The 24026-nt window shown below is 35.3% G+C and overlaps 1 protein-coding gene across 6 annotated transcripts in view; it reads left to right on the forward strand.

The window, feature by feature from the left end:
- Positions 1 to 24026, forward strand: part of LOC138709235 (serine-rich adhesin for platelets-like) — a 305457-nt gene that overhangs the window by 194826 nt on the left and 86605 nt on the right. Inside the window, exon 1 of one of the 6 annotated variants that reach the window (XM_069839863.1) lies at positions 3898 to 4010. The exons of the other annotated variants lie outside the window; for them this stretch is intronic. The gene's annotated coding sequence lies outside the window, so the exon portion shown is untranslated. Of the gene's footprint in view, positions 1 to 3897; positions 4011 to 24026 lie in introns of those variants that run through there. 6 annotated transcript variants of the gene reach the window in all.

Here is a 24026-nt window from a genome sequence, read left to right on the forward strand (position 1 = left end):
CTCATGAATCATAAACTCTTTAGTCAAAGCAATAAAATTCAAGTCAGAAAAAATACATTTTAATATTAGATCGTACTAGTCATAATGACCAACATAATATGCGAGAATTTCAGGAGGAAAACGTATTATTTCATTAATTATTTAATCATTTAGGAAACACCTCGAAACAAAGATGAGATGTGGTAAATATAAGCAAGACATTATTAATAATAATAATAATAATAATAATAATAATAATAATAATAATAATAATAATTTTATTTATTTGTTTATTTATTTATTTTATTTATATTTATTTAATAATAATAATACTATATTAGTATAGTAATAATAATATATTATTATTATTATTATTATTATTATTATTATTATTATTATTATTATATTACTCTTATTATTTCAGTACGTAGCATTGTGATTTTACCCTCTTTGGTGATATTTGGTATTAGTTGACAACACTGAAGAGACGGCCAAATTATACTTTTAGGAACTACACTTACGTGATCCTCACTATAGGTAGAACCAGTGACGGAGGCAGAATTTTGTCAAGGAGGTCGTTATTAAAATCGTTTAGTTTACTTTATCGGTATTTTAGATTTTGTGTATTATTATTATTATTATTATTATTATTATTATTATTATTATTATTATTATTATTATTATGTTACGGCATATTTATTAATATTATTTTACATTACGTATTTTATAAAAAAAATATGAACTGTCACGTCAAATGCACAAAACGTTAAACCAACGTTTCACAATGAAGTCAGAAGTCGTTAGAACGGGTGAATATCGCTCTTAAAATGAGTTCAAAATCGACAATGCACAATATTTCACATCTGCACTGCAAAACTGTCAAAATAACCTTTGTGCGAGATCGTGCGTATTTGCTTGCTTTCCGCACAGAACCAATACGCGGTAAGTGTGAAATACCACATTCAGTATTCCCAACGTAACACACATAACAATTTCCCTCTTCTTACCGCTTAAGCGCCATATTCATTTTACTGCTTTAGGCTTTTGACATATTATTTTTAGAGACGTTTAACATAGTAATAATTATAAATTGGAAACTTACCACTGCAATTTCACCTAAATTGCACTGTTAATTATTGTTTTTGAATATTTTCAAAAATTGAGTAAACTCTACAACACCACAAAAGTTACTGCATTTGTAATGCAAGTAACCTTAAGGAAGCCGTGAAAAAATCAACAAGATTCCAGATGCCGATGTTATTACTGCAATATGTTATATAAATAATATTGTTAAAATATTAAAATGAAAAATAAATCATTACATAACCTTACCGTTTGTTTTAAGTTCGCATTTATAGACTGGGGGAAAAAAGACAGACGTATATCATGGCCTGCTGGAATATAGTAAACACAGAAAACATTTTATAGCAACAATGTTGAAGATAGATATTTTAGTTTTTAAAAGTTGCCGTCATTGAACAGAAATCAAGATGGAGATTTCATTGCAACTAATTAGAAATTCGTCTTTCAGGTATGTAATAAACGATCTTCGCACAAAATAATGTACGATACACGAGCGGTATGTTTGTTTTCATGTTCTCGGAAATTAAAAAAGCTCAACTACGTTTCGCTTTTTCAATCTTTTCCTCGAACATGAAAACATCAACATACCGCTCTTGTAACGCATATTACTATTCCAATATATGTTTGAGAACAAGTTAAATTTGATATTGTGTCGGCTTCATTTTATTACAAGGTCGGTACTAGACGGTAGACTCTCTATAAAAAAGATAGCATTGTTATAATTCGAACGTGCCGCAGCACCAAGCACAGAGATTACAATATTAAAGGTGGAATAGGATAACTATGTCTTATGTCGTTGAAGATTTTGTTACTCTGACAGTAAAAAAATAAGGAAGGGAAAACGATTATGAATAAAATATACTGAAGTCTAAAGAGTAAGTTATTGAGTAAGCTGGAAGTGTGTGCTTGAGCTCGAGCGTGTAATTATGACTCAGGGAAATGGTGAGTTGTAGATAGATAATAGATTTATTCGTTCCATAATATTCTTACATTTGCTTTATAGCATAGAATAAAGAACATGTCCAATTCTTACGTTCAAATATAAATGAAATACATATAAAAATGCACAGAATTAATACTTTAATAAAAATGATATTTTATACAATGTAATATGTTTACCATTTAATAGTATTAAAATATTTACACAGTACTGTGAAAATATGTCAAGAATTCATCTACAGAATAGAAAGTGTGAGATATTAAGTAATTTTTTAGTTCTACCTTAAATAATGCAGGGTTTTGGCTATGATTCTTAATGTCTTCAGGAAGACTATTGAATATTTTTATCGTCATGTAACGTACTCCTCTTTGATATCATGATACATTTGATGAAGGGGTATGAAAGTCATTCTTTCTGCGGGTATTTATACTATGTATGGCTGAGTTAGTTGGAAATTTTTCTTTATTACATAAGAGGAAATTTATTATAGAGTATATGTATTGATTCGTTAAGGTTAGAATCTCTAATTTTTTTTAAAATAATCTACATGATTCTCTAGCCTTTGCTCCAGCTATTATTCTAATGACTCTTTTTTGTAATAAGAATATATTTTTACTATCTGCAGAATTTCTCCAAAATATTATTCCGTAGGACATAATGGAATGAAAATATCCAGGGGCATACGCAAGGAGGGGTTACCGCGGTGAAGTAAGACGCGGAAAGGTAGAGGGATCATAGAGCGTATTCCGAATCTCAGCGCTGAGCAATCTGATGGCTTCACGGTGTTCCGAATTTCAACGATGATGTCACTGATGCTCCACCGGTGTCGCACAGCTTCCATCAGCTTGAAGAGGTGTTGGCAGTCTTCATCAGCCGCCATCAGTGACTCTGATTGGTTCTTGTATAGGACGGGAATTAGCAGACGAATGACATCGTGCACTATTGTGTCGTGGCGGTGTGTTCTGCTTTGGTTCTGCTGTGTTGTTTGTAATGAGCGCAACGTAAATATATATATATATATATATATATATATATATATATATATGTTAATGGGTTATGAGCGAACATGTCAACGGACCAGTTATTACTACCGGTTCAAGAAATTAATTGTTTATGCTCTCTTTTCTTTGAACGAGATGACAGTACGGAAATTTCGCAAAATCTTGCTAGCGTAGCACAGACAACAACTTGTACAGCCGCCATGACAGCCATCGAACATTCCAGCAATTTTGTTCCTATTTCGCTGCAGCGTGACGTCATTGTTGTCCACCGGTCCGGTGAGATTCGGAATACGCTGATAGGTATAGGCTGGAGGAAGTTCGAAGGCGGTGCGCAGGGGAATCTGTAGCGCGGGGGCCTTAGGACATGCACACCATTCCGTCCCGGATAGTATAATTGGTCCATCCGAGCGGCCTGCGTGCGAGGACAGTCCCAGTTCGTGCAAAATTAACTGAATAACAGTTCATCACGTTCGCACAACATGAGACTGCAGAAATCTCTGCAGACTGACGTCTCGTGCGATCGCAGAATCTGAGAGAAACAATTAAGAAAGCAGAAGTAACGAACATGGAAGTAGAGATTGTAAGCCAACAACAGAAGTCTGATTTCTTCTACCTACTGCAAAAGCCCATAAATCTCGGCCAGCTTTAAACCCGCGATGTTTAGCTTCAGATGCAACCATAATAACTATTTCATCGCCGAGGATGAATATAATACGATCTGCAACCTCAAATCAAAGTAAATGCAAAGCTTCCTTACTATCCCTAGTACATACAAATGATGGTAACAGCAGTAGCCCGCAATACCGACACGTCGGCCCTCAGTTTCGCAAGTTGCGGTCAACGGTCGGCCGGCTGGTCAGCCGTCTCACGCGAGGGTGACCACGCGGGCGGGTATTGATCAAGGGGGTCGTTAAGATGGTCTCAGTTTCTCGGCAGCGTCTTGGCACTCCACGTCGGCAGAGCGTCCTGATGCCGGCTCTCGCACGAGTCTCCTAGCCTCTCGATCAGTGAGTACAAGCTACGGTTTTCATTAGCCTGTCGGTCAGAATTGTGTGCTGGTCTGCCCACGCGAGACTGAAGGTGACTCAGATAACGCAAGGATGTTTGAGAACTGTATTAAAGTCGTTTTTTCATTACCCACATGCCTAAAGTTTCATCTCCATTAAAATCGTAGTAATTTATTAGTTGTGTTTAACTGCCTTGTTTAGTGCGCACTTAACCACAACTCAAGGAGCACTTAAGCAAATTTAAACGAAAATTTAACTGAAAGCTTTAAATATGTTCCAGCAATAAACAGGTATTGTAACTTAGCTTTCGGTGAGTGCTTCATTTCCTAGTGCAACTCTCTCGGATTCCCTTTCCGAAGTCGAGAAATGAAATTGTAAAACAAAGTAAATAATAAACCTAAAACAAACGATTCCTTGAAAGAAAGTTTTAAATTAAGAGGTTAGGTACAGCTTACATCAGTAAAATTTTGAAATATTCAACATTTTTTCCCCCTCATTACTGTATCTTGTACAATAATGAAAATTAGTACGTGTAAAAACTGTCCTTCTGCTATATGATATATATATATATATATATATATATATATATATATACATATATACAATAAAAAATTATTTACATTTTTCTCTTTCAAAATTCAGTTCACTGTGCAGTGAAGAAGCGTTTCCCAGGTAACTAAAAAATTATCCAACATTCTGTGATGAAATTTTTTGTGTGTATTTATGCATGTCATATCTACAATATGATGCAAGATCACTTCTATATCTTTGATAAATTGTCTGATAAAAAATAAATTCATTTAAAAATGGTCAAATACCAGCATTTTCTTCTAACACAAAATAAAAAATATATATTATTTATTAAGGAATGTAGTTGAAAGAGCATGATATTGTAAACATGAGTTTCAGCAATAAAATAAAAACAGAGAACATGAAAAGGTTAACAAGTTTATGAGGGAAACGCTTCATCACTGCAAAGTGAACTGCCAACATTTTGGATTTTGAAAACAAATATATAAATATTTTTTTTAATCGTAAAAATATTTTTTTCATATAACAAAAGGACAGTGTTTTACACATACTAATTTTCATTATTGTACAAGATACAGTAATGGAGGAAAAAAGTGTTGAATATTTCCAAACATTTTACTGCTGTAAGCTGTACCTAACCCCTTAAACTTCTCTTAAAGGCCTAATAATAATATGCTAACAAAAGTGATTAAAATAACAATTATCCTGAAAAGGATGCAGATACTGATGCTGAGATGTTGATGTTGTCGTATGATATAAAGAAGCGTTTCGAAACTGGTGGTCTTTGGACTTGTAGCTCACATAAATGTAAAGATCATCTCCAGGAACCTTCCTAGGACGTGGACTCATGTGCTTTCTAGATTAATATTCCTTCCTCATCCCCAGTGATTCTAGTTCTCACATTATGGTCGCGAACTTCAAGTAGTCCTCGAAGTGTAACGTTGTGAACTGCAAAGGAAAACAATTATTTAGGAAAATTGTGAATTTATTTTAATAATAGGCCTACTTTTAAATTATTTCATTCAATTTAGCGTACTTTAATCAAATAAATAATTAAGTATTATGAGTGTATTATAACACTTCAACGGTGTATTATAACGATTGACGTAATTAAAAGAATAATGTTGTCTTTACTTTTATGAAGTTTGAGGAAAGCTTGATTTGTCTGTTGGTTGTTACATCTCGTACTGGTACATCTTTTACACGTTGGTTTTATAGAACCATCTCGCTTACAGAAAAATATGGTTACATTTTTATAATAGAGAAATGAATAAAATTGTTCTATTAATATAACATTTACAGATCATGATGTTTTTATCCGTTACGTTTGTATTACGTACTGTACAAAAATATATCAGTTGCAAATTAAGTGATATTATGTACCGGTACTGTTGTTGATTTTGTAACTTTTTTGTAAATAAATAATAAATAGGTTCATCACCACCTAATATACTCGTAAGACAAGGAACACGCTCAAAATTTGTAAGAGGAAAATAAATAAATATTTCTTTCTGGGAGTCAAATTCGGTTCCCCTGGGCTTGTAGCCGAATATGCTACAACTTTAAGAAAAGCTTTGTTAAGAATTAAACAAACAAATAAATGGCAAATAGGCCTAAATATATTTATTAAATAAATATAGACTTCGAAACAAAACTTTAAGGAATTTTCTGTGGAAAACCTCCGTAATAAATCTTGGCCGATTGATCAAAATATTTTATTTGGTACCTATTGAATATTCGTTATGAAATTACGAATTCTTCCGCATACAGTAGGTCACCGTCCTGTGAGTAGTGAAAATATTCGTCTACTCGTTTTATTTATAATACATTAAATTATAATGCTTTTCACGCGACTTAGTTCATAGTCTCATCTTTTTCGTGACTACAATATTGTGGATGGGTGCATGGTGCATGTAATATTTAATTTACCGTAACTAACAGCAACCGGGTCTTAACATTTCAATTAGGCAACCTTGCTTAAGCACGAATGGCTCGTGGTGTTCTGTGTGGCTGAAAAGCCGCGATCTCCATAAACTAAGTCGGATGAAAAGGGGTAGGCCTATAATTGTAGAATACTTGGGTCTACCTCTTAAAATGGGCCTAAATAAAAATCGTATAAATTTCTTGTTCATATTATTTTGGCAATAGGGATATAAAACGCAATATAATTTCGTCATTTGTTCATGAAGTGACTACCGTGTTCGCCATTAGTTGTGATTGGTTTCAAACATAACGAGAAAACTGTAAGCTTCATATCGAAGAAAAATGCACGTATGAATGGTTTTCACAGTCCGGTTTGGATTTACCACTATCCAATTTTTGGGGCTTTTCGACCTGCTATTAGACATAAAGGCGACATTAATCCCTTGGTGCCCAAGAAGAGAGTATTTTACACAAATTTTATCATCCACCTATCATCACGTTGTAATTAAGTTCCATTAGTTATTCTCACCTATCGATGGCTAAGAAGTGATATCTCGTAGGTACCTGTAATTTGGAGGTCAATAAAAGAATGTTTTAAAAATTAATTTTTCTTAAAATAGACAAACTTTTTGTATGTGTTTCTGCTTTATAAGATCTTCTACTCGAGGACAAAATATTAGCTAACTGTCGAATTTTGTGAACATAATAATAATGTAGTTAACCTAAATGGTAATGTGGTTAAACTAAATGACCATTTCTATAGATTCGATATATCACTTCTTAGCCATAGATATGATACTAGACCTATTGAAGGAAGTAATGAATTCCGCGTTGCAAGTGTCCCTATCTAGAAATATAATCGCCAAATGACAGATTATTGAAGAACGGGGAGGTTTTTAAAAGGTTTAAAAGCTTTCGTGTGAATAAATTATGTTCTAAAATATACGTTAACAAATGATTATTTTCACAATTAATAGCAAAAGCTTTTGATTTTTATACTGCAAATAACATAATGCAGACCAAATGTACTGAAAAAAGGGATGAACAAAATCTGATTGCCAGATGTTAAAATACGTGACTGTAATGAAACGATATTTCAGGCAACAATTCAGACGTAAAAAGACTCTACACAAGTCACTAGTAACAAGGTAACGTGAAGTTAGGTATTTAATAAATAAGACATGATTGGCGTAAGGTCCACATTCTTTCGTAGCTTGTCTTCGCTGAACTTTTGAATTCAAAGACAGTTTCGCAGTGACGGTAGTTTGACTGTTATCCCTGCCGTAAACATTTTATAGAACTCTTAACTTGCCTCAGTCAAAGAATCTTAAATAATTCGTCATCTTCGTCGTGAACCACTTAGCATTTCAACATAGTCTGAGCACCGGCGTAGCGGTAGCACGTTTGCCTGTTGATCCGGAGTTGCGCTCGGGCGTGGGTTCGATTCCCGCTTAGGCTGATTGTCTGCTTGGATATTTCCGAGATTTTCCCCAACCGTATGGCGAATCATCAGCCTCATCTCATCAAATACCATCTCGCCATCACCAATTCTATCGACGCTAAATAACCCAGTAGTTGATACGTTACCGTTAAATAACCTAGTAAAAAACATGGTCTGCTCCTATGAAGCATATACTTAAACTTTTGGAAACTGTTTATATTTAAAATTAAAAAAATATATCTTCAACATAGAAGTGCTGTTTTGATGTTATGTTGTATAACTTACAAATAATTTTATTACTGTGCAAATGTATAGCTGTGTTAATATCAACGTAAAAAATTAATTTCTTATGTTACATTTTTCGGCACTTTTTGGTCATTTTTAATGTTTTTAAGAACTTTTAGATCATTTTGAATGTATTTCACTTCCTTCTTTACATATAGGCCTGTTAAATCTTTTTCTAAGCAAACAGATCAGTAGTAGGCCCTACTAGTAATTACTACTGAATAAGTGAATAACAGTGAAGTTTGAAACAAACTCTAAAAACCGTCCCTCATTTCACTGAACGCTTCACCTCACACAACAGAAATAATATAAAATGCTTGACAACAGCTTAATTTAAATGAGGGCTTTGACCGCTACTGTTCCTTTGTTGGTACGAGAGTGTCTTTAGAATGTTTGGAAGGGGGAAATCTTTCACCGTTTCCTGGACAATAGGACGTTGTGTCCCCAATATGGTTCGGAAGGGATGTACTACAGTAGACAGTGTATTTAACACAAAGATTGCAAGAATATACGCTGCGCTCACAATTTGTTTTTGTCATTTAGCCTACACTGCCCACCTTGAAGGTCTGGTAACAAAAATGAAGAGCGGAAGGAGGAGACGGAGAATGAAGGCACTGACATGGACCACTCCTGATTGAAACACATTGTAAACCTTTATTTAAATCTAGAGTTTTCCCTTAAAACTTTCATTTTGTTGCATTCTCTTTTCCTTTATCTTAGTCAAATTGCAGGAAGTTGCCTCCTCTCTCCGACATTTCCAGGACAGACATCGAAACAAGGTGGCTTATTTTTAAGAAGTTGTGGTACGAGTACGGTGAATAATATTTAAATGTCATTTTCTTTTAATATCATGCCTTTTTCCATTATTTTAAGAGCACTTTATTGATCATTTTAAGTAGATTTTTAGGTGATCAACATCCGTACCCTACTAATGAGCTATGTACAATTTATAATGAATCCTGTTTTAATGATTATGATGGGGCGTCCCTTCCACATATTTCATTCTGTTCTATTTTAATGTATTCCATTATTCTTACTCTATTTTTAACTGAAGTAACTCGTCAAATGTACTGGAGGATATTTATAGCACTAGCTGACTCTTCACGAGAAGATGGTAATAATTTCATTATGCTGAAATAGTGCAGTAATTGCAGGAGAAACTCATATATCATAAAAATAATCACGAAGTCGATTTTTCACATTACGAATTTCACTTGAACACTCCAAGAATAGAAAGCCGATTACTAGCCAAAAACCAGGTAATAAATGATTTCATAGTGCATGAATTAAAGAGTAAAATTGATACGGAAAACACCAGACTGTGACCACCTCCGGTTCTCGGTGTTACAAAAAGTTAGAAGGACGAAGAAGTTCAAGTGAGATGTGAAGCCACTGAGCCAGTATTTCCAACTGGCCAACCTGTGACGTCGGAGCGCGTTTCCTCTCTTGGAGCAGAGCTAGTAGAGCAAGTGAGGGAGAGTAATGTTGTGTCTTCACTATTTAAACATTTCCATCCCTTTCACTGCCACTTCCCTTACTTTGCTCTTTCACCTATGCTTCCCCTCTTGAAGAGCATGAGACGTGTGACGTTACAGAGCCAGCAGTTGGAAATGCCTGCACTGAGCCAATTCCACTATCATCTCTAACATACAGCCTCCACTGGTGGATTAAGGCAAATTTGAGTGTGGAAAATAACGAAAATAACTGTTAGATGATTGCTGCATAAACATCCAATGAAACATTACGTCCTTGATTTATATTTTACTCTTTATTTCTTCTTCTTCCTTGTCTCATTATTTAAATCCTTCATACCTAACTACTGTCCAATTCAGTTTACAGGAAAGTGTCTTCATATCAACACTTGAGTCACAATGTAAGCCTTTCTGGCCGTGTGGTCAGCACTACGCAGACCACCGCGAAGACTTCAAGTACAAGACAAGAAGCAAACACTCATTCCAGTAGAATGGATATAAATCTCCGCCCACGCAGGGAATCGAATCACGGTCCGCTTCGTTTGGAAGCGCACGCGCTATCCATTATTCAATCCATAGCGGCAAACGCTTTCACTTCACCAAATAAATATTCTGCATCACAAGCAAATGCTTCGGCTGTCTGTGCGCCACCTGTATAGTGAGAGATCAGCATACAGATTGCCAGAACCCAGTTCAATTTATTATGTTTACATTCAGAGAGTAACGACTTGCTGACAGGCATATGGTTCAGATGCTCTTATCCAATACTGATATCAGATATTATGTCTATATATAGAAACCATTTAATGCATTTCCATATAACCTTCAACTATTACAGTGTTGCTAATCTACAGTGTGTTATTTAAGTATGAATATTGCTAATAACTCTTTATATATTCATGTTATGAAAAAATACCAAAAACAGTTGGAGATATCTAACTAAAACTTATGGCTATGGTCTCACAAAAGTATTGATTCATGTACAGGTGTGACAAAAAAATATCACTTTTTTTTTAATGGCACCCTACATTAAATTTTGCATATTTAAAATCTCCATTCAATTTTACATGTAAATAGAAGTTTGACTCAGCATAAATGATGAATACTCTCTTGTAAATGTTATGGTTCTTTCAAATGCTTTGTTACTGTAACATAAAATAAATGTGTGCAGGGGCGGATGCAAGGGGGGGGGGCATAAGGGGATATATCCCCTCCCGAAATTTTGAGAAAAATACGAAACAAGAAACAAAAATAATATTAATTTTAATTCGTGAATGTACAGTTACCCTTAAAAGGTATGAGACGACTCTTGGTCGTCGGAAGTTAAAGTTCTACAGCGCGGTTCACTCGATATCGACGTAACGATACATAACATGAGAAATACAGCAAGAATTGTTACGAGGACCACAACAAGGACAAGGACCAAAATAAGAATCACGAAGAAGACAGCCATTTAAGGCCACGATTTCACAACATAGCTAGGGTCACAAGCTATCATTGCTTCTCTGTACCGAATGGCAAATGCCTGTTATGGGATCTACATTCTAGACTGCTGTTGTCGCTGTCTTGTCTCGGTAGCTCATATAGTAGCGTGTCGGTTCCACTGCTTAACCGAAACATCTCGTGTTCGATCCCAGGTGAAACTTTTTTTTATTGAGGTGTAATTAATTTCTTCAGAGTTCCTAGACTATCTAATTTGTCGAAAAATATGAATAATTTATGCCCAATTTCTGGGTTTTACAAGTGGGCTGAACCTCGTCAAAAAATAAATCTTTCTTGAAAGTTAAGAGTATTTTTCCTCAAACAAAAATCACAAGAAACAAAAAGAGACCTGTCAACTTAAAATCTTGTCCACATGCCATCAGCTTCTATTACAGCTCTAAGTCGGTCCGGCATGGATGTCACGAGATTGTGGAATAAATTCTAACCCCCGCGAGATCTTCCCAGGTTTCAAGAACTTGATCCCACAATTCGTCTCGATTTCGAGGGCGTCGGTGGGCATAGGTGGCTATGCTTCTCTTTTTCAATTCCGCCCATAAATTTTTGATGACATTCAAATCAGGTGACTGAATTCCTATTCGGCAGCACCTATAATCAATGGCTTGTATGAACATGATAAACAAATCCTGTTTCCAATGTTTTTATTTTTTTTATTGGGTTATTTTACGACGCTGTATCAACATCTAGGTTATTTAGCGTCTGAATGATATGAAGGTGATAATGCCGGTGAAATGAGTCCGGGGTCCAGCACCGAAAGTTACCCAGCATTTGCTCGTATTGGGTTGAGGGAAAACCCCGGAAAAAACCTCAACCAAGTAACTTGTCCCGACCGGGATTCGAACCCGGGCCACCTGGTTTCGCAGCCAGACGCGCTGACCGTTACTCCACAGGTGTGGACTTCCAATGTTACTGAACAATTTCAAAATATTAATTTAAAAACTAAAAAAGGGTCGTAAATGCTGTATCTAGTGATTATTTACATTTATGTCTACAAAATGAATCTTGGAAAAACGTTTATGTTACTGGTACTACTGATATTAAGAGTAAATGTATTGTATTTTTCACTTCATTTCAGAATCACTTCAGTGGATGTTCTCCACTCAATGTTGCGAAAAAATTGAAAAGTAAAATCATGTAGATAATGCAAGGGCTTACAAATCTCATGTATTAAAAAGAAGAATCTATATGTAATGAGCTGCAATGTAACTATCCTCATATTCTTAAATACTACAAGAAGTACAGTGTAATTTATCAAAATTTATGAAAGAGGGAAATAGAACACACTTGAATAGAAAAGCACAAAATCCAGATAATGCAATTAAAACTATTCGGAATATTATTAAAGTTAAACTTGTAGATATCCTAAGAAAGAAAATATTTTTTCATTAAAATTAGTGATTATAAAGTAGAGGATCCCAAATCTATTGCAAATTCTTTTAACGTCTTATAGTACATAGTACAGAAATATTATTGACAAGTTAAACATTCAAGATTTTGCAAAAGATACTGCAATTAGTTACTTAACACATGCATTTAATAGTTAGTATTAATATATGTAATTAATCAATAACTGCAACAGTGCTTATACATTCAATCATAACATGAATTAAATTGAATGCACATTAAATTAAACACGTAGATAAAATAGTTAAAATCAACTGAAGGGGTGAGAATGAAATAATCCAAAGCCACGCTTTTAACAAAAATTGTTTTGTGCGAGTGCATTTATTACACATATGGGAAAGCTACTAATAAAATATTGTAATAATTACTCAACAAATGACATGGCCTAAGGACTCTAAACCTTTGTAATCGTTTGTCCGTGTGGCTTAGGAATATGTTTTTAATTTCATTTTAATGGTTAGTTTTTAATATATATATATATATAATGCATTTACATTGTATGTGTGTATATAAATGCATTCATTAGATTAACGTTTATAATATTATAACTTGTAATTTTGTAATTTCTGTGATCACTAACACTTAATCTGAGGACTATGTAAAACTCTATTTCAAGGTTATTTAGAAAAAAAAATCGTTGATATAGACTAAGAATCGAACTCACTCTCTTCTACACAACACGCAGAGATCTTAGCGTCTGAGCTATTGCAACGACACGAAAGCTTTACTTTCTGTGCGGAGTGTCGATCTAGTCATGAAGGTCCATTGTCGATTTAAATACACGATTTACGTATATATTTATCTCTTATTTACGTAATATTATCATATTTTTTGCAGTTTTGAAGTGAATTACGGAACGATGCTAGTAACAAACCAAATAGCTTGAATCTAAGTAACTCAATATTCGTTATCTTGTGTATCAGTGCTCTGGTCTCTGATCATGCGCAGTGTTTTACATCTGAAACTTAGGAATATTCAATCGTCTCATTCCTTTTCAGGGAAACTGTACATAGGAATTAGAGAGTTTTCCACGTAAATTCTCTTTGCTAAAATGTTAAATTCCAAGAACTGCAGGAAGACAAACACAGCGTTCTTACTTCAAGACAGAGAGTCATGAAGAGTATTTTAGGCTTTTAATTTTCCTTCTCTTCTGAGACTATTTCATTAGTCAGCTCAAGGATAGGTTTTTAAATCATAAGGGAATCCTAAAGTCCATACAGAATTTGCTGCCTAAAAACATAGTGCGAGCATCAGATGAAGATTTAGAAACTGCTGTTGAGGCTATAGTAAATCAGTGGCCCAATGATATTGATGCATCACCAGTCTTTCTTCAATGAATTGAAGATGTGGAGAAGGAATTTCCTTGATCAGAAAAATCTTCACCTAATACCTACTGATTTTATATCATCTTTGAATAGGTGCAATGAAATTATTTTTCCCTGCACTCGCAAGGCGCTGAAACTTTTCTGCACGTTGCCTGTAACTACAGCAACAACAGAACGGTCGTTCTCAACTTTGCGATATTTGAAGACTTACTTGAGGAGCACAGATTAAATGGACTGGCCTTGATGTATATACATAAAAATGTAGAAGTAAAAGCTCATGAAGTACTGGATGAAATGTCTAAGAAGCCTCGCCGCCTTCTTCTGTAAATGTCATTCTGTCATTGTTTTTGTATTGCAGTCATTTTAAATGTTAAAATTAAAAAAAAATTATGGTTTATTTAACAACGCTCGCAATTGCCGACATTATATCAGCGTCGCCGGTGTGCTGGAATTTTTTTCCCTCAGGACTTCTTTTACATGCCAGTAAATCGACTGATATGAGGCCTGTCGCATTTAAACACACTTAAATGCCATCGAGATGGGTTGGGGTAGAACCTGCAACTTCGAGCACAGAAGGCTGTACCGACTACGCTACTCAGGCCAACTTGTAAATGTTTGTGACTCGGAAACAAATTGTGAGTATATAAACTTATTTCTCATTACTCCATTTTTACTATCTCCACAAATCCCTCCCCGAAAAAAAGTCCTACGTCCGCCCCTGAATGTGTGTATTCATATGAAGTAGGCCATGAAACAAATAATACATAATAATACATAACTGTTTCAGAGAATGTTTTTTTTTTTATAATTTATTGATCGATCACCGCATTTAGCGCTATACAGATCATTTCTAAATAAAATATAAATACAACACATGACACTGAATTGAGGGCAGCCTAGATTGGGCTCCTCAATGAACAAAAATAATTGTTAATAAATAATTATTTACATAGGTTGGTGTGATGATAAATTTTGATTATAATATGAGGTCCATTGGAAGTCGGCTCTTGATTCTGATGGGAAATGTGGACTTCCTTCCGAGAGAGTAGTGGATGGTGCCTGGAACATTTTCTAGGTTGTTATAGAACTTCTTAGCTTGTGAATGAATAAACTGTTTGACTGTGTCAATACCAGTTTCTCTGTGTAGTTGGCTGTTACAGACAAACCAAGGAGAATTGAGTGAAATTCGTAGGACTTTATTTTTAAATGACTGGATGTGTTTCATTTCACTTATTGCAGCTCCTCCCCAGACAGGACAGGCATAAAGCAGTAGAGGTCGTAATAGAGATGTGTAAAGTAGCATGCAATTTTGTAGCTTTAAAGATGATTCCTTGTTGAGGAGCGGATATAATTTAGTGAGTCTTGAGTAGGCCAATTTAAGTTTGTTGTTGATGTGATGTTCCCATGATAGACGGCGATCTAAGTGCACTCCAAGATATTTTACAGCTTCATCCTTTGGTTTCCACGGTATCACATTAGTTGAAAGATTTATGCATGGAGGATTAGCAGGACGACACAAAGTAAATATCATTGCTTCGCATTTATTGTAGTTGAATGCGATGCGCCAATTTTCAAGCCAAGGGCATATGATGTTTAAGGTTCCTGAAGGTGATTTGAGGCTATGTTAATGTTGTGATGGGTTGCATAAATAGCTGTATCGTCTGCATACATAGCAATTTGTGCAGTTGGTGTTGCAGGAATGTCCGAAGTATATACATTAAATAATATCGGACCTAAGATAGAGCCTTGTGGAACGCCAGCACTAATGGGTCTAACAGAGGAGTGAGTACAACCCACTCTGACTGAGAATGTGCGATTTGACAAGAAACCAGTCACTATGTTGGAACGCCGGACTTGTGTAATTTGTACCGAAGACCTTTATGCCAAACTCGATCAAACGCTTGAGTGAAGTCAAGAAATGCGACTGCAGTCTGTTCTTTCTTTTCAAAGCCCTGTGTAATTTGTTCAATGATACGAAGCACTTGATGATTGGTAGCATGATTTCGACGAAAGCCAAACTGATATGGAAGTAGGATGGATGCTTGAAGTAGAAACGTATCCAAGCGTTTCAGCAAAACCTTTTCAAAGACTTTGGATATAGTTGACAAAAGACTTATGGGACGGTAACTTGTTGGATTTGAAGCAGGTTTTCCAGGTTTATGAATTACAATTATTACTGCATGTTTCCAAGTATCAGGAAAATATTCCAGACGAAGTATAGCATCGAATAATGAAGCTAAGTTTGCTAGAGCTTTACGAGTAAGATACTTCAATACAAAGTTTGGGATGAGATCGTATCCAGGAGATTTCTTTGTTGGAAGTTTCTGAATTATTGAGTGGATCTCATTTGGCGAGGTGAAGTTTACGGGCAATGGTGCTGAAGGATAATTATTCGGAAAATGTTATATTTCTTCGTTGAATTCTTTATTCTTGATTGGGTTTGGTTTGAAAGAAGCTTGAAAGATCTGCGAAAATTTCACACTTTTCATTGTAACGTGCATATTGACAACCGTCTTGTTGTAAAGTAGGGATTATACATGGCTCTTTCAATAACCTCTTTGTCTCTTTCCAAAGGGAGGAATCTTCTGGAGATAAAGTGGATAGATGGCGTTGATAAGATATGAATCGGTGTTCGTCCAACAATTTTTTTTTTACCTCTCTGGGTAGTTGATTTAGACGGTGATGCTGCCATGGCTCTCTACTTTTTTTTGCCACAATCGACGGGTTTGATGTTTTTCCTTTATAAGCCGTTTTATTTTTTAGGGAAGAGTTTCGTGATAATATTTTCTATGTACCCGTCTTGACGGAACCGTTGCTGCTCGAATAGATGAAGTAATAGAATCAGTGAAAGTACGAACTGCTGCATCAGCATCGGTGATAGTTTTCAAGTTATTGGTGGGCTGCAAAACATCGTTTAGGTTTAGTTGAAAGTTGTTCCAGTTCATAGTACCCTCGATAAGTCGATTGGGAGGAGGGCGAAGCATAGGGTTGTCGTCAAATGAAATCAGAACAGGACAATGATCGGAGTCTAATTCATGTAATACACGCATGTTTGAGGTGTTCTGAACATATTTGTGCAAAACTATGTCCAATATATCAGGTAATATGTTAGGTCGATAGAATGTTGGTTTCAAAAGTGCATCGATATTAATAGAGTTTTCCTCTGCAATATATCAGGTAATATATTAGGTCGATAGAACGTTGGTTTCAAAGGTGCATCGATATTAATAGAGTTTTCCTCTGAGATAGTTAGTAAACGTCTTCCGTTAGGTGTGGTTACACGACATCCCCATATGTTTACTATTTAAGTCTCCTAAAAGTATTGTTGGTGTAGTATTAGAAAAAAAAATTAACAACATCTTGAGAATTCAAACGTACTTTTGGTGGTTTATATGCTGAAATTATAGTAAACTGGGGAAGGTTATGTGAAGTTATCTTAATAGCACAGGCTTCTAAACAGTTCAGTTCTGGCAGAAGTATTGAGTGATGCTGTATATTTTTCCTAATTATAATTGCCACACCACCAGAGGCTTCGGTAGCAACACGATCAGTTCCATAAATATTGTAACCAGGAACTGTAAACTTCTCTGGGTGAATAAGATGAGTCTCAGTAACACACGCTACAGCTACGTTGTGTCGAGAGAGAAATTCTAAGACGGCTCCTCTCTTAGCTTTGATTCCATTTGCGTTCCAGTTTAAAATAATCAGTTCAGAGAACGTTTTATTGGCATTAATGTTCATAATTGAGAAGGCCTGTGGCAAGTTGAAGAAGGAAAGTTTTAATCACAGGTAGGTGTGGTTTCAGGGAAGTTATCACTAATTGAATTAAGTTTACAATAACATCTGTAGCAGGGGAGGTATCTTGAATTGAAGTATTGGTAACATTTGTTTTAATAGATACTGAGTGTGGCCAAGAAGTTGTAGATAGCGATGCAGAAGGAGAATTTGCTGTAAGATTAAGAAAATTTTGCAAATTTAAGGTTGGCGGTGATGTTGAGAGTTTTGTTGTGGAGGATTTGAATCAGACTTTTTCTTTAAGCCAAGATAATAACTGCAACCCTTAAAATTTGCTGAGTGTGCTCCTCTACAGTTTATACATGTTGATTCGACTTCTCTAGGTTTAGTGCATTCAGAAAAGTGATGATTTTGAGGATACTTCACACAGCGCAGAGAATGTTTAAAACTTTGGTTCTTTCAAATGCTTTGATATGTAAGACAAAATAAATGTGTGTATTCATATGGAGTAGGCCATGAAACAAACAAAACAATAACATAAATCAACAATGACACCTTTTTATTCCTCAGTTTAAAACTGTTCATCATGGGGTTACTTAAAGTCTGGGGTATATCGTGATAGACCGAATAGTATTGAAGACCCGAAATTAAGGATTAGTAATGAGATGGGACTGAGCACTGCTGAAACCGCTTTTGAACGGCTTTCGTGAACATTTGTTATAATTTCAAACATTCTCTGAAACAGTTATGTTATTGATCCGAATGGGATCAGTCAGACAGGCTAGTTGTTTGTAACGATCCCCACAGTAGGTTTTCACCTGATGGAGAGATCAATTCTTCGAAACGTTGTGCTACAATTTTTTAAAATTAGCAATGGAAAAAGTCCAAACAACTCAGCCATTAAAGTTGCGTTATTGTTTTGTTTGTTTCATGGCCTACTTCATATGAATACACAAATTTATTTTGTGTTAAATTATCAAAGCATTTTAAAGAACCATAACATTTACAAGAGAGTATTCATCATTTATGATTAGTCAAACTTCTATTTGTAAGTAAAATTGAATGCAGATTTCAAATATTTAAAATGTAATATAGAGTGCCATTTAAAAAAGTGTTATTTTCTTGCCACACTCTGTACATGAATCAATACTTTTGTGAGACCACAACCATAAGTTTTAGTTAGATATCTCCAACAACTTTTGTTTCTGGTATTTTTTTTTTTTCATAAAATGAATATATAAAGTGTTATTAGCAATATTCCATACTTAATTAACACACTGTGTATGAAGGGTAAAGGAAAAGAGCATGCTCTGTCCACTTTAGCAAATTTTTCAGGAGAGCTGTTTAAAGTTTGACTTTATCACGTTCTTTCCCTGTATGTAAAATCTGCAATCTGTCATAGCACTTGAACCAGAAATATATAAGAAATAGCGCGCGAATGAGCTTAGATTCTTTCGCGTGCTACCTGGCAGTAGGCTTATATACGCTGTAAGCTTACGAATAGGAGCGACCAAAAGACAAGGGTGAACAAAATTAACATTAGAAGTCGAGATGCAATAGCTCTTTTTACTTTTGTTTACACATTTTTAATAAATGCAATACCATTATTTTACAGCAGATGTTATGTACGATTTTGAATACCCAACAAAATTTTCCTTTTATACGTATTGAATAATTAAAAAAAAAAAAAAAAAAAAAAAAAAACACTGCGTTCACGTATACAACTTTCGAAACTGCTGGAGTATTACATCATAATAGCAATACCGTTATGCGAAAATAAATCTTTTACAATAAAATTTCGCCAGGATCTCTTCTTTGATTTTCTCCTCACACCAGCCGTCTCGCAAAATGTTATTTAAAGAAGCAAGTCTAAGCATAGGACGCTTATCATAGTCGAAGAGCCTGGCCTTTAATCTCGGCTTTGTTAGGTTTATGAAAACCTATCGGTACGTACGTGCTGGTCAAAAGCCCAGCAAAGTTACGAATCCTTGGGCACAGTTCATAGTTTCAGGAATTGTAAAAGCTAAAGAAGTCCTTGTCATTACACATACATTTCAGTAGTGCAGTATGTGAAATATCAATTATTAATTTTAGCTGCAACTCTGGAGGTAAATTTCCTGGATATGCGGAATGGGGGCGACAGAGTACATCTCCTTCTTGTTCTATACATCGCTGCTCTACTTTGCCTATTCATGGACAACGTTTGCACCGTTACCCCTCTTTCGGTGCGTTCTAGTAGAGGAAGAAAGTTAACCCGCGCGCAAAGCAATCTGCCCCCTGCGCCGCGAGCTTCAGCTCGTACGGCCTTGAATATGCACCGCTGACTTGGACTGTTCACATTATCACACTGTTTCATTCACAGCATTGAACTACATGGAATCCTAATCACACAGCATGCATAATTGTTTTGAAAAAGAAAAAGTGGACAAAGCACGTTCTTTCCCTGTACTCTTCATATGTATTTATCTTTAACACTAAATAATTCGCTGTGACTTTAGGGAGTTTGTAATAATGGGAAAAGAACATGCACTATATTTTTGTTATTTTAAGTACAGTAGGTTCTATAATCATCATTAAAGGTAATAAGTACATGCTTCTCAATTGTAAATCATGTATTTCCGTTCTTCTGTTTGTGAGACATCTGAAACAGAGCGTGACGTCATTAAACTTTTTCGGACACTGCTCAAGATAGAGACAACCATTTTAATTTAAGGGTGGCTACGGTGCATATTGATGCGTTACGTTATATTATCGGCGCTTGTGTCACTTCCCTACAGTAGTGGTCCAAATCAGGAATCTGGGCGGCCAAAAATTGTTTTTGTGATCTACTCAAAAAATTAAATAACTAAACTGGTTACACTCTCTGTTTACCAGACTTCATGGAAACAAGCACGATAAGCCTTGTGTGGCTTGTAGAGGATGTGAAGATAACGCAAACATGGGGAAATTAGCAGTCCCGCTTTAGCCACACGCTTACACTCAGCAAAGCAACAGTACTAATAACTCCTGATAAACTGGCACATAAGATATCTGACCTTATATTTTCTGATCGTGCAAGCCAGACCCGTACATGCCTTGCCCGTACGAGCATGTTCTTGCCCCGCTCTCGGATCCAAGCTCATCGCATCAGTGGAGTGCATTATAGAATTTTCTGACAAGTATTTTTAAGTTCAAGGAGTAATATAATAAGTAAACTACAATATTATCACTAGGGCTAAGAATTGTATGCCGTTACATTGCACTTCATGCGCCTCTGACTTCAGGTACCAGTACGTAATTGCGTTGGGGTGGGGGATTTCAGTGTGTTCCGTTCAGCAGTGAATTTCAGTTGATCGGTTACATTACGACCGAATACTGCTATTCGTAACAGGCAACATTCAATGTCTTGAAAAGAAGAATAATAGCAAGATGCCGAGGATGAAATCAGTGACTTAATTTCAGACGAGGAAATTTGTAATTATTTATTTATTTATTTATATTTTTATAATGATACAGATTTTGAGATAAATAATGCTTGTGTAAAATATTTCAAATATGTCCTCATTGTTTTTGCAGAAGTGAAACAAAGTTTTTCTATATGTAAGGCTGTGTTTTCTGGCAACAGGTAATCATTCTCCTTTGAGAATTTGAAACTGTTGTTTGCTATTCACTGCAACAATATACGAAATGAAAAATTATGTAAAAACGTAATACACACTCACATTAACATGAAATAAAAAGACTGATGCTTGTCAATGTTATACTGTATTAGGTGTAAAATAAAATGTCTTTGAAATAGGCCTAGTGCAATTTTTCTTTAACAAAGAAAATGTCTTTAAATTTTTTTATAGGAAATAGTTGTTTTTCGAAGTCAAAAGAATGACTTTCAATCACCCAAATGTTGACGACTAACTTACCGTGATGATAAGCATGAGTTCAAACGAACGAAAGACACTGCGTTAATTCACCCCAACTCTGAGACGTACTCGAAGTTAGAGACGCACGAAGCGCACTGATAGTATAACGGCATATATTTCTCAGGCTCAATTATCACTAACTTGCAAATGTGTTCAAACCAGTTACGCGTTATTAATACTAAATTATTAATAAAAATAATATCAAGCGTGTATTATAAATAAACTTTTACATTTCTTTAGCAAAACATATTTCTGAATCTCACAGTGCTGTGTGACAGTGGCTGGAAAGTAAACAGATTTTATGCGCTCTTATTTATACTATAAACTCTTCAACAGCAGCATTAAGTTACATTAGTTTACAGACAGCTGGAAGCAGGATTGCCTGATTTAAGATCTACCAAAAGAGAGGCATCCTTTTTCCATCATATACAGTACTTACGTTTTGTCTTAAAGAAAGAGTGACATGAATGTGGGTAGAGTTGACATTTTCAAGACTGTACAAAAATTACCCCTTTATATGCAGTTGAAACTAATAATTTGAATCTCAAAATTGTAATTTTAATAAATAACATGTTGTACGTACAGTTTCCCAAGTACAAAACAAGTGTCTTTCTGAAGGGATTGGTCCACACCTGTGGAGTAACGGTCAGCGCGTCTGGCTGCGAAACCAGGTGGCCCGGGTTCGAATCCCGGTCGGGGCAAGCAAATGCTGGGTAACTTTCGGTGCTGGACCCCGGACTCATTTCACCGGCATTATCACCTTCATATCATTCAGACGCTAAATAACCTAGATGTTGATACAGCGTCGTAAAATAACGCAATAAAATAAAAAATGAAGGGATTGTGGCAATTATATGTTATGCCAAATTGTTGACTTACTTAGTAGTTCTGTCTTATAGATTTCCCCAGTTGTTTATTATTAATTACAAAGCACATATTTCAAAAGATGGCATCACATGTGACAAAATACTTAAATTTCAATGTTTATGAATTGATTACAATGACATAAAATTTATTGATTTCTATATTCATATTTATTTTATGACTTAACATATTGCCGCTCTAAACCCACATTTAACATAGAGAATACATTTTCAGAGTTTATATAGACCTACATATTTATCACCACTTTTGCATTTTCAACAAGCTTTTTTGTTATTCTCTGTGCCATCCATTTCTATCCAACGTTTCTTTTTAAATATTTATAAATATATTCACCACTGAATTCACTGTCACAAACCTTCACTAGCTAAAATATTACTTTTTTTTTCATGTTCCAAACCTACATTGTTAAGAAAATTAATTTAAATTTAATGTAATTATTTAGGCTAGAAGAAAATAGCTACTGGATAACGATTAAATTATATAACTGGTGTTATTTTTCTAATCGAGGGATTTTTGCGTCCCGTCTCGAATCGAAGCGGGACTCGGGATTTTATATGAAAATCGAGACATGTCCCGCCAAATCGGGACATCTGGCAACCCTGACTGGAAGCATGATAGAAATCCCAACGAAAAGAAAAATTTTAAAGCTGCAGCGAACAAAATATGTTCAACCAAACTTCTTAGTCAATAGGTAAGATATTATTTTAAAAAAATCATTCTACGTCGCATAGAAGTACAAAACCTCATTAGAACACCTGATCACTAGGAAGCTTTCGACATGGACGCTATTTCTCATCAAGTATTACGACTGCTGGAAACAATAACAAAGACCTTTAACTACCGGGAATTAATACCTACGATTTTCTTTGATGTAGCAAAGTCTTTATTCAGTGTGACACGCTGGATTAATAGACCCTATTGAAGTTAATCCAAACAGAACTACCGGACGCCCTATTCAAAGTAATTGATAATTTCTTAAAGGACGAGTTTATCGACGTAAAGAAGAATCGATTTCCAAAATACAGCCAATCAGTTCCGGAGTTCCTCAAGATTCAGTTAGTGCCTATGTAACACTTTCAATTCGGATATTCCTATAGAAGAAACAAACATTGTCTAATGTGCTGACATTACTGCCTTATTCTCAAAAGATTTAGATCCAGAGCAAGGAGTTAGAAATTGAATTGGGAACGATGAACTGTCACAAAATTGCGGTTGGGTCAATGTGAGATTTGTGAATTACCACAAAGTCATATCTGAATTGCCACAAAGACATATGTGAATTGTCACAAACCCAAAGCTGATACATTTTTTTAGTTGGTTATTTAACAACGCTGTATTTAGCGTCAATGAGATTGGTGATAGAGAGATGGTATTTGGCGAGATGAGGCCGAGGATTCGCCATAGATTACCTGGCATTAGCTTATGGTTAGAGAAAACCTCGGGAAAACCCAACCAGGTAATCAGCCCAAGCGGGGATCGAACCCGCGCCCGAGCGCAACTTCAGACCGGCATCACAGTGTGAAATTTCGCCAATCTAGCTGGCCAAAAGTCAATTTTTGACTTCGAAAATTGAGATCCATGCTGCAGTACATTTTATTCTTAAATGTCTGAAGTATCTT

This window comes from Periplaneta americana, chromosome 11 (genome assembly GCF_040183065.1).
Source record: "Periplaneta americana isolate PAMFEO1 chromosome 11, P.americana_PAMFEO1_priV1, whole genome shotgun sequence".
NCBI classification, from domain to species: Eukaryota; Metazoa; Arthropoda; class Insecta; order Blattodea; family Blattidae; genus Periplaneta; species Periplaneta americana.